At 43.1% G+C, this 13,025-nt stretch overlaps 1 long non-coding RNA gene across 1 annotated transcript in view; it reads right to left on the minus strand.

Annotated features, from left to right (window-relative positions):
• Nucleotides 1-11,834: 11,834 nt before the first annotated feature.
• LOC115521831 overlaps nucleotides 11,835-13,025 on the minus strand; it is a 4,165-nt gene continuing 2,974 nt past the window's right edge. Inside the window, exon 2 of the long non-coding RNA XR_003971185.1 lies at nucleotides 11,835-13,025. This exon is cut by the window's right edge and continues 1,951 nt beyond it. This is a non-coding gene — a long non-coding RNA (uncharacterized LOC115521831).

Genomic DNA, 13,025 nt, shown 5'->3' on the forward strand with positions numbered 1-13,025 from the left:
AAACTAAAAGTTTTGGCTGAGGAAGAGACACACAGATGTTCTAACATTCTCAAAACCAAAGCGGTTTCCTTCCAGGCGGCTTCAACGGCTCCAAAAGAGATTTGTTTAACCCATTAACTGGAGCCAGCAAAGGTATCGATATGGCATTGAGAGTCAGAGGACGGCACACACAACCTTAAAACCTTATTATGCTTTGTCTCCCTCTCTGTTTTTGTATTATTTTTGCTGCCCTTCCCTTATGTTCATCTGTTTTGCATGCACCAGTCAAGGCAGGCCCTGCTAGGGGAGATGGCTTCTCACCATACAAAACCACGTTACGGACTTCTAAGAAGTTATGATAAGAAGAAACACAGGTGGATGCCAATGTTTGCCCCAAACGGTTCTAAAATGATTTCTTTTTTTTTTTTCAATGTTTATTTTATTTTTGGGACAGAGAGAGACAGAGCATGAACGGGGGAGGGGCAGAGAGAGAGGGAGACACAGAATCGGAAACAGGCTCCAGGCTCTGAGCCATCAGCCCAGAGCCTGACGCGGGGCTCGAACTCACGGACCGCGAGATCGTGACCTGGCTGAAGTCGGACGCTTAACCGACTGCGCCACCCAGGTGCCCCTCTAAAATGATTTCTAAAGAAATATCCCATAGACCCAAGGGATCAAAATCTCTTCAGGCCTGAGTTTTTCCCTGAAGAAGCATGTCCTCGTGACAGCTCTTCCCACAAGGGGAAGGAGTGAGATAAAAGCAAAATGCATATTCATGTGTAATAACAGTAAGACAGTGCTGTAGGAAAAAATATTGAGAAACAAATATTTTCCTAGAGAAAGTGGTATGTATATTTTAGCTTCGTAAAAATACACTTGAAAGAGGGGGAAAAAACTTTTTTTTTTTTCCATTTTGGCTTTATTAGAGCAACAAGCCACTTTGTGTCTCCCATCAAAGCACACCCAGGTCCTTTTGTCATGTCTGAGAAACTATTGATTCCTCTATTAAATTGTGCTATATGGAAAAATCTTCACAAAAGCAATATCATTTATTAGACTAACAAATATGTTAGTTGAACCAGCTTTGGAGACTTCTAAAATCCATTATACAACAGCAGCTCTTTTTCAGAGACCAGGATGTATTACAGAGACCAATTCTCAGGACACAGTATGACTAATTTACTTGCACATTCCAAGAGGCCATTATTTCTTAGGAAGAGTAGAAAAATTATAACCTTCAACTTTGGGGGAAATCACCGAAAGCTGATGTGTCTATACCGAGGATCTCAACAAGCTGATTCTAAGTTTCCTAATATTTTCATCCTCAGCGTTTTCTGACACTAAAATTTTTACAAGGGGGGGGGGAGAAAAACAAGAGGAGAGACTACAAAGAATAAAATTGACCATATAATCTGAGCTGCTCTTTGAGGAAAATAAGCGATTAATATGTATAAAGTCTTCAAACCCTGTCCCTGGTGCTGCCTGTTCATACCTTGTCCACCCGCCCCCCCCCAGTCCTCTCCTCACCGTATTTCTGCCCCTTCTTTCCTATGGGGAGCCTTAGAAGCTGCTTCAAGGGTCACCTTGTCCAAACACCGTCTTTTGGGGGGAAGGGACTGAGACTCAGAGGGAGAGAGACCCACCTAACAGACACGACGAATCGATGGCAGAGCCCGGCTCCCTGTGCCGTGTGCCCCGGCCTGTTGGCCACACAAGCTCTCTTCCATCTGTTGCAAATGTTGAAAATGCAGGCTCCATCTTAACTCACGGCACACTGAGGTCTTTGTGGTAATCCGGAACACTCGCCCGGGCCCCATCTTGATACTGTCAAGAAGTTAAACTGATCACTCCTTACAGTTAAGGTGCCTGGATCCCGTGCAGGGAATCAAACGCACACCCTTCCAAATGCACACCCAGCTCCCCTGAGCTATGTGCTGGGGTTGGTGGGGTCTTTGAAAACACTGACTTCTGAAAGGACAAGGGGTTGTTTCTGGGGCTGCCTGGTGCCTCCCAGGTGCAGGACGGCTGGCTTGACCTTTCACTGAGCCTCTGGAAAAAGTGCTCAGGACAACAGGAGGATTTTTGTCATAAATCCCCCTACATCCGGGCAAGAACTCAAGGTCAAGCAGACCATTGAGTCACAGCGCCACCCTTGGTCAGCACCTGCTTTGTGTGTATTGGGGATGGGGGGATAATGGGCAGCAGCTGGAGTGAGGCAGAAAGGGAGGACGTGGGAGTCACGGAGGGGAATGAAGGAGGGGAGGGAAAGAAGAGGAAAGAAGAGAACATAAGTGAAAAAGGAGAACAGACGAGGAAAAGGTCTGAGTTCTGAAAAAGAATTGTGGAAAAGCCTTCTCACGCTCACCCAGATCCTGTTCCCCTTGCCTTCTGGGACCTTCCAGACCCACGGAGGGATGACCCCTCCCAGCCCTCGGGTGGGTCCATGTGACTGGTCCATGCCAGAGGGGGTGGAAGTGATGGGGGGGTGCAGCATGAGTCCCTTGGGGGCTCCGTGCTCAGCCCCCGGGGAGAGTGAAAGCACGGGTTGCTATGGAGAGTTCCATAAGACAGGGATGCTGAGCCAGCACCGGGAAGACATTTGTCCTGCAGTGTCACCCAGAGCTCCAGACGATTCTGCTTAAGTGAGAAATAAACTCTGGCATATTAAGCCACTGAAATTGAGAGGGTGTTTATTACTGCAGCACAACTCACCTATCCTGGTTAAATAGGAGCTAGATGAAGAGTAGGGAGCAGAGCAGGAGGATGAGAGAAGAAGAAAGGGAGAGAAGGAGTGGGAGAGGAAGGAAAGAGGGAATGTGAGGGCGGAACGCAAGGGCCCCTCATATAGGTTGCCTTAATACTTGTTCAGTTAGCTCCAGGAACACAGGACAGACATGAGAAAATGCTCCCAGAAACAACTCCCAAGGGAGAAGTTAGGGCTCATGGGTGGCAAGTTTACCACTGTGACATGTTTGTAGTCCTCTCCTTGCTGGGTAAGGCACCCATGTTTAATAAATATTACATCACTAAATGCTGGACATTGTAGTGAGAACTATGGCTATGGAGGAGACCAAGATAGATGTGGTCCCTGGCCCCACGGGGCTTGTAAACTCTTCTTCCCTTCCTTTTAAACTCTGCAGGGAACGCCACACCAACGTTCCGCCCAGCAGGGAGACAAGAATGATTGCAACCTTGAACGTACCAGCCAGTGATGAGTTTGAAGAAAGAGCTCCAGAAGCTGCACTGGCTGGTTCTACCGGGAACCAGCTAGGGGACCGTGGCGAGGAATGTGCGAGCTCCGGGAATCAGTTTCTTCATCTCTGACATAATCAATTTAGACCTAATGACCTCTATCTCTATGCCACTTTCAACTCTAACAATAGTGATAATAATCACAACGTCAATAATAGCAGCTAACATTTAATGGATCCTTACTACATGCCAGGCACAGAGCTTAGATTATTGCACTTAATGGTTCACATCAACCCTATAAGGAAGGTGTTACCACACCCGTTTTGCAGATGCATAAACTGAGGCTCAAGGAGGTGAAGAAACGTGCCCGAGACCACAGAGCTAATAAGTGGTGGAAGTAGGCTGTGATCTGGAGGAAAGCCTGACCAAGTTCTGAGCCCACACTCAACCATTCTGCCAATAACTGTCACCATGAAATGTATCTATTTTGCTGGTTAAAGGAAATTAAACATGGAGACAAAGCAGACACGTTCTTTAACATTCTCTGTAATAATGCTAATAACCCATCTGCCCCTCCCCCAGAAAATAGTCCTAAATGGGATATGCCTACTAGAAACAAAGTTGAATCATTGTTTTCCAACTCTTCTGGGAAATGAAGGACTTTTGTTCTAGCCGTGGGTCCATCCAATTGCCTCATTAAGTCCACAGCAAGGACAAGGTGAGTCTTGCCTTCAGACATCACCCCATAGATGGTTGGGATAACCTGCCCCTCCTTTGTCCACACCTGAACAGCTAGGTTACTAGCCGTCCCCACTGCGTGCCCATCTGCAGCCTGCAAACCCTGTGGTCTTCGGGGTCAAACACATCTCACCGGAAACACCTCCACCCACCCATCACTCTTCATTTCAGCCACCATTGCTTACTGGTATTCCCTATCTGGCCTTCGAACTGCATAAGAAAGCAAACCAACAAGCAGGACATCTTTCTCTAGGCTCATAATGGAACCACAGGCTAACTAGGTACTCAGTGCATCTTGGGGATCTAACTTTTTAATTAAAAAGTTGTTTCAAATGAGCAATTGTGTAGAAATTCTAAGTTACCGACTGCCAGCTCAAACTACCTTGCCCAGGAACCTAACAACAAAGAAAACTGTGTGCAGAGGAAAGTCGTAGAGGGAAAAGACACTGTAAAACATACAGCCTGGCATATGGGCTGCATTATAACACAGCACAGTTGAGCAACTTTATTCTGAGAGATCCCACCCTCCCAGAGGGTGCCATACAGCCCCAGGCCCATCCTGTTCATCTGCAAAGTGTGTTTGGCTCAATGTCTTTAAAAAGATGTGTAAATAGGGGCGCCTGGGTGACTCAGTCGGTTAAGCGTCCGACTTCGGCTCAGGTTATAACCTCACGATTTGTGAGTTCGAGCCCCACCTCAGGCTCTGTGCTGACAGCTCAGAGCCTGGAGCCTGCTCTGGATTCTGTGTCTCCCTCTCTCCCTGTCCCTCCCCTGCTCATGCTCTGTCTCTCAAAAATAAATAAGTGTTTAAAAAAATGTTAAAAAATGTGTAAATATGCCGTCAATATTTTTTAAACAAGATTTCGCATAATATCCAGATTTCAGACTTGTCTCCAAGTTAGAAGATCTGGCAAAACCCTCAGCCCACATCCACCCAGAGCGACAGTGGATGGGGGCATAAGGCCCTCTGATTCCCTCCCTGATGTCTCACCCACTGACCCGCTTAGCTAACCTACCTACCTCCCTGGATCCTGCAAGCCCTTGAGTCAACCTGTTGAATCCTCATGCTCACTGACTAGGGAACAAAGGAGATGATGAACAGGTTGCGTGTGGATGTACATGTGCCACGTCTCTTTTTAAAGCCCTGACCTGGTCTCTCATGTCTCCCTATGGCTAAGTCTCCACTCAGCATTGCCACCCTAGCCCGAGTAGAATAAGGCTCCCCAAGGTCTGAGTTTAGTGTCCCGCTCTCAAATGATATATTGCTGGTTATCTACGTGGGGCCCTTTCTTCTGAGTTCCATATGCAAATATACAGAGACAGAAAGCAGGCTAGTGGTTGCCTGAGGCTGGAGTTAAGAGTAGGAATTGACTGCAGGGGCACCTGGGTGGCTCAGTCGCTTAAGTGTCCAACTTTGGCTCAGGTCACGATCTCACCGTTTGTGCGGCTGTCAGCGCAGAGCCCGCTTCACATCCTTTTTCTCCCTCTCTCTCTGCCCCTCCTCTGCTCACTCTTTCTCTCTCAAAAATAAATAAACATTTAAAAAAAGGGGGGATCGACTTAAAGTGAACTTAGGGGATCTTTGGGGGGCAATGGAAATGTTCTAAAACTAGATATTGGTGATGGTTTCGTGCATAATGGTAAATGCACTAAAATCATCACATTGTATTCTTAAAACAGGTAAAAATTTATGGGTATGTAAATTATACCGCAATAAAGCTATTTTTTAAAGGAATTATTCTGGCTGTTTTGTGGAGAATAAGTTAGAGAGGGGTGGGGTGAAATGAGGGCACCCACTTCAAAGGCCCACGTAATTGTGCAGGCGAAGGTCAATAGGAACGTCGGCCATGATTGTAGCAGTGGAGGTGGTAGGACACGGTCAGACCTTGGACACATCTGTGGGCAGAACAGACAGAAGGTCTTTGCTGGGAGAATGGAGCTGCCATTTACAAAAGTTGAGAAGACTGTGGGAAGGGCAGGGCGTGGGAGACATAAGTAGCTCTGTTTTAGACATGCCCAATTGGAGATGGCCTCGAGATCTGGAAACTGAGAAATTGAGTAGGATGGAATAGAAGTTCAGGGGAGAGGCTGCTTGAGTGAAATTGGAATAAGCAGCAGAATTCCTTTGAATCAAGCCATTGAACCAAAGTCCAGCAAAATGTCTCAGCATTCTCATTATGCAGGCTGCTGGTAAGGTGCGGTGGGCAAAACGCACACACACACACACACACACACACACACACACGCGTGCATACATAGACATATGTATGTCTATATTATATATACACATATTTATTTTTTGCTTATATTTACGTATATAAAGTATATGTATACCATAAGAAGTTAGCAGGTACTTTTTAGGGGCAAAGAGCCCTGCATTAGGGGCTGAGGAAGTAGTGTAAATAGTAAGGAAAAGGAAAGGATACAACCCGTTTCATATTCACTTTTTTCAGGAAGAAATAACATCCAATAACAATGTCATAATAGGATGAGGAAGCTTAACATTGTTTAGTTGTTAATCATTCACAAACTAATGTGTAACTTAAAAACTCCAATTGCGGGGCACCTGGGTGGCTCAGATGGTTGATCTTCTGACTCTGGATTTCAGCTCAGACCATATCCCAAGGTCGTAGGATCTAGCCCTGGGTCAGACTTCTTGCTGAGGGTGGAGCCTGCTTGGGATTCTCTCTCTCTCCTCTCTCTCTCTCTCTCTCTCTCTCTCCCTCCCTCCCTCTGCCTCTCTCTCCCACTCACACATGCTCTTGCTCTCTTAAAAAAAAAAAAAACTCCAATCACAACCCTGAAAAAAGTAGAACACAAATAAAATATAAAAAGTAAAACATTGAAACTAGTATAATGTTATATGTCAATCATATCTCTGTAATAAAGAAATTTGCAAACTCAGAAAATACATAGGAAATTTTTTATAAGTAAGGCAGGCTACAGTAAGGTGTTTGGCTGCTGTTTTTTTCTCCCTGGGATCATAAATCATGGAATCTTAGATATGTAAAGGATCTTAATATATAAGAGAACATATATAAAAAATAAATATATATACATATATATTCATATATATGTGTATATGTGTGTGTGTATATATGTGTATATATATATATATGTATTTATACATGTATGTATATATATATACATAAAGGGATCTTTATATATAAGAGAACTCAAGACTGAGTTACACAGATGAGAAACAGAACCCCCAAAAGGGTGAATCGACATATCCATGAACTTGTGCCAAATTTCTTTACAAATATTGTGTGTAAAGTAGCTGTATACTTTTGCCTTTCAGAGGAAAATAACAAAGGAACTTCGCACACTCTGAGACATATCACAAGAGGAGAGCTGTTATGGCACCAAAAACCTTTCTCATTATTGGAGTTTATCAAAAAATAAATTAATTCAATGGAAATCAGTTTAACTATATGTTCAAAATATTGAATGTGCCGATTTTGGACCCAGTGATTCTATTCCTAGAAATTTATATAAAAGAGATATTTGAAAAAGTCTACAAGTATCATTCCTCGTATTTCATTCTATTGCTACCACTAGTAAAAAAAATAATAGAATATTACCAATAAAATAAATTGAAAGCAAATGAAATATCTGTCAAGAGTGTTTTTGAATAAGTTACAGCGTGACATACAATGTAAATACTATACACAAAAATAATGATGTGGTTCTGTATTTGCCAATGCAAAAAGAAATCGAAGACACATTGTTGAAAAGAAAACAGACATTAAAGAACATCTGTGCTTTAATGAGGAGAAAGGAAGTGCAAGCGGGGTGCTGATTCATCCAGAAAGTCCTTTCTGGCACCGGAGTAGGGCCTGAGCTGGCGCGGATTTTGAGTTCAGACAGGAAGCGCAAAGAGGCAGGTACAGGGTGAAGCCGGAGATCACGCAGGTCTGTCTGTCCCGGGAAGACAGAAAAGTTAAGTTCCTGGGGTTGGGACACTCGCAGAGAATGGAAGGCATGATGGGCAGGGGAGAAGGAAAATAGATTCCACAGCTGCAGGGCTGGGCAAGCGGGTGAGGGAGGTGGAGAGGGCAGGCATCCAGCCTCCTGCTCAACTCACAGCAGGACCCCCCCTCTCCCCCAAGTCCTTTCAGAATCCTTGACTCCTCGGCCAGAGCAACGCATCGGCCCCAAGGCTCGACCACATATACGCACAGAAGCTCCCTCATAAACACACAGAAGCCCCCTTTTCACCGATGGGTCGGTTTCTGATTTGTTTCCTGTTGTAACGGGGAAGGGTTCATCAACGACAACCAGCCCTGGAATGAATCTCCATCCGCGGTCAACTTGGAGAGCTCACGGGCGTCTCTTCGAGTCAGGGACTTTAGGATTTTCCCCACTTGGGAGAAATTTTGCCAAATTGATCACATGACTTTTACCTGATCAAAGATGTCACAAAACCTACACGTCCTTGGGATGACGTCTGGAAAAGGCCCATGCTCCTTTCTTCCATAATTCCACTCATCTCCTCCTTCCCTGCCAGCCCAGTGGGAAAGCGTGAGCATTTTCTTTGTTACTACACCAATCCCACTAATGCTTTGTGTTGAAGTCCCTCTTTCTGCTTGACCAACTGTCCCCACCAAAGTCGGGGGGTCCTCCTTTGGGGTTTGGTAATTGAAGGAAAGGCCCTTTGGAGCCATTAACGTGAGCGGTCAAAGAGTAGGCAGGCCTAGCCCAGAGATGAGGCCTCACCAGATCACACCTTTTGCACAATCGAAAATAGATTCGGCGTCCAGGCTTCACCTCCCCTGGAGGAAAGCAGAGAAAACCCTAAGCCACCTTCTGGAGTCGTTCTGCTGCAGCAAGCTTGGGAAGAGCCCCAGCTCCGATGAAGAAGCTTGTGCTGGTCCCGTGAGGCTTGCACCATAAGTGAGATTTTATTCCTGGCTTTGCAGGAGCCCTGTGTCTGGGCCACTGGGTCCTGAGGAAGGTGGGTACTAACAGGGAGGGCTATAACCATCCCTGAAAAACATTTTAAACTGTGTTACAAGCTAGCCCCGCCGGAGAGAGGGCCCCTACTTTGCTTTCTACATCGTTCTTAGGTCTCTTCAAAGCACTCAATTAAAAAATGTGGCTTCTATAAAACTCAGAGCAGACTATTATAGAGCAAACAGCTGCCATGTGATTAGAAACACAGGAAATGTTTTGAGGAAGGGATGCTTGGTGCTATTAATTTTTTTCCTTTGTGTTTCAAGTATGGTTCCCAGAAAATGGGGCAAGGTAATAGTTTGTGTTCTTGGTTTTATTTTCACCATGACACGATTAGAAAAGAAACCCATAGTCATTGCAGAAAATGTTTGAATATGCAGGAAATTATGGAGAAAAAAAAAATCAAATCCACTCATAATCCCAGCATTCAGATACAACAACTCTTTTGGTGTTTTATGATGTATTTTGGTACCGTATTTCTTATACTTTGTAAAAACATAACTGAGATCATATTTTACGTAAAACTTTGAAAATCACTTTTTCTTCGCTTAACTTCCTTTCGTAAACATTTCCTTAAAAAGTCCTTATAAATATAAGTTTGGTGTCTGTGTAGCATTCGGTCGTATGGATGTGACATCATTAGGTAACAATTTCTTGATAAGTAGTTCTGTGATAAACATCTGTGAGTCTCTTTCTGCATTTCAGATTACCCCCTGAAGACAGCTCTTTAGCACTGATCATCGTCAGTGAGGGGTAAATTCTGTATCCAGTCAATTAAAGGACAACAAAACAGCAATCTTCTGTTATGTTTTACCTTCAAATATATATCACTAAATATTAATATATTAGCAAGGAAGTGACTTTTTTTTACTTTTAACTCTTAGAAGGCCTTTTTGGGTTATAAAATTGATTTTTTTAAAAAGAATCCTGTTCTTAGAAAAAGGAAAATATTTCAAAACGTTAACTGTGCTTTCTTTAGGAGATGGGACTTGGATTTTTGTCCTACTTTTCATTTTATTGCAATTTGTCAAATTTTCTTTAATATGTGTAATACCACTTTTACAGGGTTTCATAAAACAATATAAAAGTTTCTTTTAAAGAATGTCTGCTCTTCTCTTTTACATTTCTAGAACAAGCCACCATAGATTATGAGCATTTTTTATGCATCCCCATGCTTTATTCAAGCCTGCAGTTGAGAAAGAAGGTTGAATTCTAGACTTTCATTTCTTTTCCAGAAAATTCTTTGTGAGTAGTGTAATTGGATTTAAGCAAGGGAAATTGAAGTTATTTATAAAAATATGGAATCATTTCTTTAGTACCAGAGTGAATTCAAAGCTAGTATCTTAGTCAATTCAGGCCGCTATAACAGAATACCATACATAACCTGGGAGGCTTCTAAACAACAGACATGTATTTCTTTTTCCTTTTTTCTTTTTCCTTTTTTTTTTTTTTTTTTAAACAGGAATGTATTTTTGAAGGTTCTGGAAACTGGAAGTCCCAGGTCAGGGAGCCAATATGGTCAGGTTCTGGTGAGAGCCTCTCCCAGATTGTGGATGGCTGACTTCTCACCACGTTGTCACATGGCGGGGAGCAGAGAGAAGAGGCTAGCTCTCTTGTGACATTTATAAGGACACGAATCCCTTTCATAAGGGCTCCACTCTCATGACCTTACCTAATCTAAATGACCTCCCAGAATCCACACCTCCTAATAGCATCACATTGGGAGATGGGGTCTCAACGTAGGAAATTGATGGGGGACATGAATATTCCATCCATAACAGCCACCAAAAAACAAAGCTCTCTTTCTCCAAGAGACACCTGGGTACCCACACACAGCCTCATTTAACACTCAAGTCTATTTGACTCCACCTCCTCTGAAATGAGAAAGTAGACTCTCAGAGAAGCAATAACAAAATTGTAGTCAGATAAATGTGCAGTTCCTCATTCCCCATCCAACGTGAGGACCCTGTATTCACAATTTCTTTCTTCCCATTACAACCATAACTGTTCATTTTTTTTTTCATTTTTGTTTTTAAATGCTTCAATAGCAAAAATTCTTGGTTTCTTCCTTACAGATATATATAGATTTGGAGTAGGTTGGAAATTATTTGGAAATGATGGTTTAATTTAAAAATAATCTGTGGCCAGGGGAGCCTGGGTGGCTCAGTCGGTGGCGCATCAGACTTTGACTCAGGTCATGATCTCACAGTTTGTGAGTTCGAGCCCCACATCAGCCTTGCTGCTCTAAGTGCTGAGCTCACTTTGGATCCTCTGTCCCCCTCTCTGTCTGCCCCTCCGCCTCTTGTGTGTGTGCGTGCGCGGGCTCTCTCTCTCAAAACTAAATTAAAAAAAAAAAAACATTTTAAAAAATAAATAATCCAGGGGTGCCTGTGTGGCGCAGTCGGTTAAGCGTCCGACTTTGGCTCAGGTCATGATCTCCCAGTTTGTGAGTTCAAGGCCCACATCAGGCTCTGTGCTGACAGCTCAGAGCCTGGGGTCTGCTTCAGATTCTGCGTCTCCCCCTCTTTCTCTCTCTGCCCGTCCCCCGCTTGCACTCTGTCTCTCTCAAAAATAAACATTAAGGGGCGCCTGGGTGGCGCAGTCGGTTAAGCGTCCGACTTCAGCCAGGTCACGATCTCGCGGTCCGTGAGTTCGAGCCCCGCGTCGGGCTCTGGGCTGATGGCTCAGAGCCTGGAGCCTGTTTCCGATTCTGTGTCTCCCTCTCTCTCTGCGCCTCCCCCGTTCATGCTCTGTCTCTCTCTGTCCCAAAAATAAATAAACGTTGAAAAAAAAAATTAAAAAAAAAAAATAAACATTAAAAATTTTTTCTTAAATAAAAATAAAAATGAAAAATCTGTGGCTAGTTTGTGTCATATAACTTTTACACCAGAATTATGCCATCCAAGGAGGACACAGCTTGGTTGGCAAGGGAGCCCTTCCTGGTTTGAAAAATGAAATTAAACAATAGTTGAAGAACATATTAAGGTATTTATTATTTATCATCATCATTAGTGATAATAAAGTTTAGAAACAAAGGTCAACTTAGGCAAGAAGCTTTTTTTTGGCAGGAAAAAAAAAACTAGAAGACACTAAGAAAATTCGGTGAAGAAATAGATTTTCTATTAAAAAGAGAGCAGGGGAAAAGGCAATTAGAACAGGAAATAGGTAGAGGAAACTGCATACATTATTATTATTAATAATATTTCTCCATGAAAAGCTACAATATTGCAAAACAGCTTTTGATGCCTTAAGTTGCAGGAAAAATAGACTTCTTCTAAAGCTTTAAAGAAAGAAGAAATTTGGGAACAAGTATAGCTGTAAAGAATTCTGGCCTTTTAAATGAAATCAGATATGCTAGTTGTCCTAGTTAGTCTCAGTCAGGAAAACCAGAATTAAATTAAAAACAGTTTGCAACAGTTGAGACTTAGGAAGCAATGTTCTTTAAATATATACCCGGGCATTTATCTTTCTTTCTCTCTTGTCCTCTACTTTATTCCATTGTTTATACTTAAAATTAGATGCATTCGTTCTGTATACCATAATTTTTAACAGCGTGAGTCTCCAGAGAAGAAGTTGAGAAGAAGAGAGGAAGTGTGACTGACTTGGGTTCTAATAAGTTTTTCCTTTATACATAATTGGTAAAGAGCCTTGGTAAAAATCTATAACCAAAAGCATGACTGTTCACCTGGTGGGAGCGACCCAAATCTTAGGCATGGGGCCAAGGAGAAGATATCCACTAAAGGGTCATAATGACAAATGCAAATCTAGTAATTAAAAGCAAACTTGCATTAGCTTAAATACTTTATGCTACAGTTAATGCTTGCCTCTTCTGCCTCTGTTGCCATGGAGATGGAGAGCAGCTGGTAGGCTGTGTATCCGTGGTGCCCAGCTAGCCACGGCCGCTCATCAGAATCACCTAGGGGAACTTCTAAAACTACAGATTCTCTAGCTCCACATCCCCCTGCCTTGAAACTCTGAGGCCGTGCATGTGTTGAAGCGATCATCAACTAGCCTGTGCGTACTCTACTCCTTTTTTTTGTTTAATTTCATACAGATTGGTTTTCTCCAAATTATGATTTTCCAGCTCATGGTGCCTTCAATGAATAAGAAAACGTACGAGACATGTAGTCTCCGACATTTCATAAAACTCATATAGGTAT

Source organism: Lynx canadensis, chromosome C1, assembly GCF_007474595.2.
Source record: "Lynx canadensis isolate LIC74 chromosome C1, mLynCan4.pri.v2, whole genome shotgun sequence".
Lineage (NCBI taxonomy): Eukaryota > Metazoa > Chordata > Mammalia > Carnivora > Felidae > Lynx > Lynx canadensis.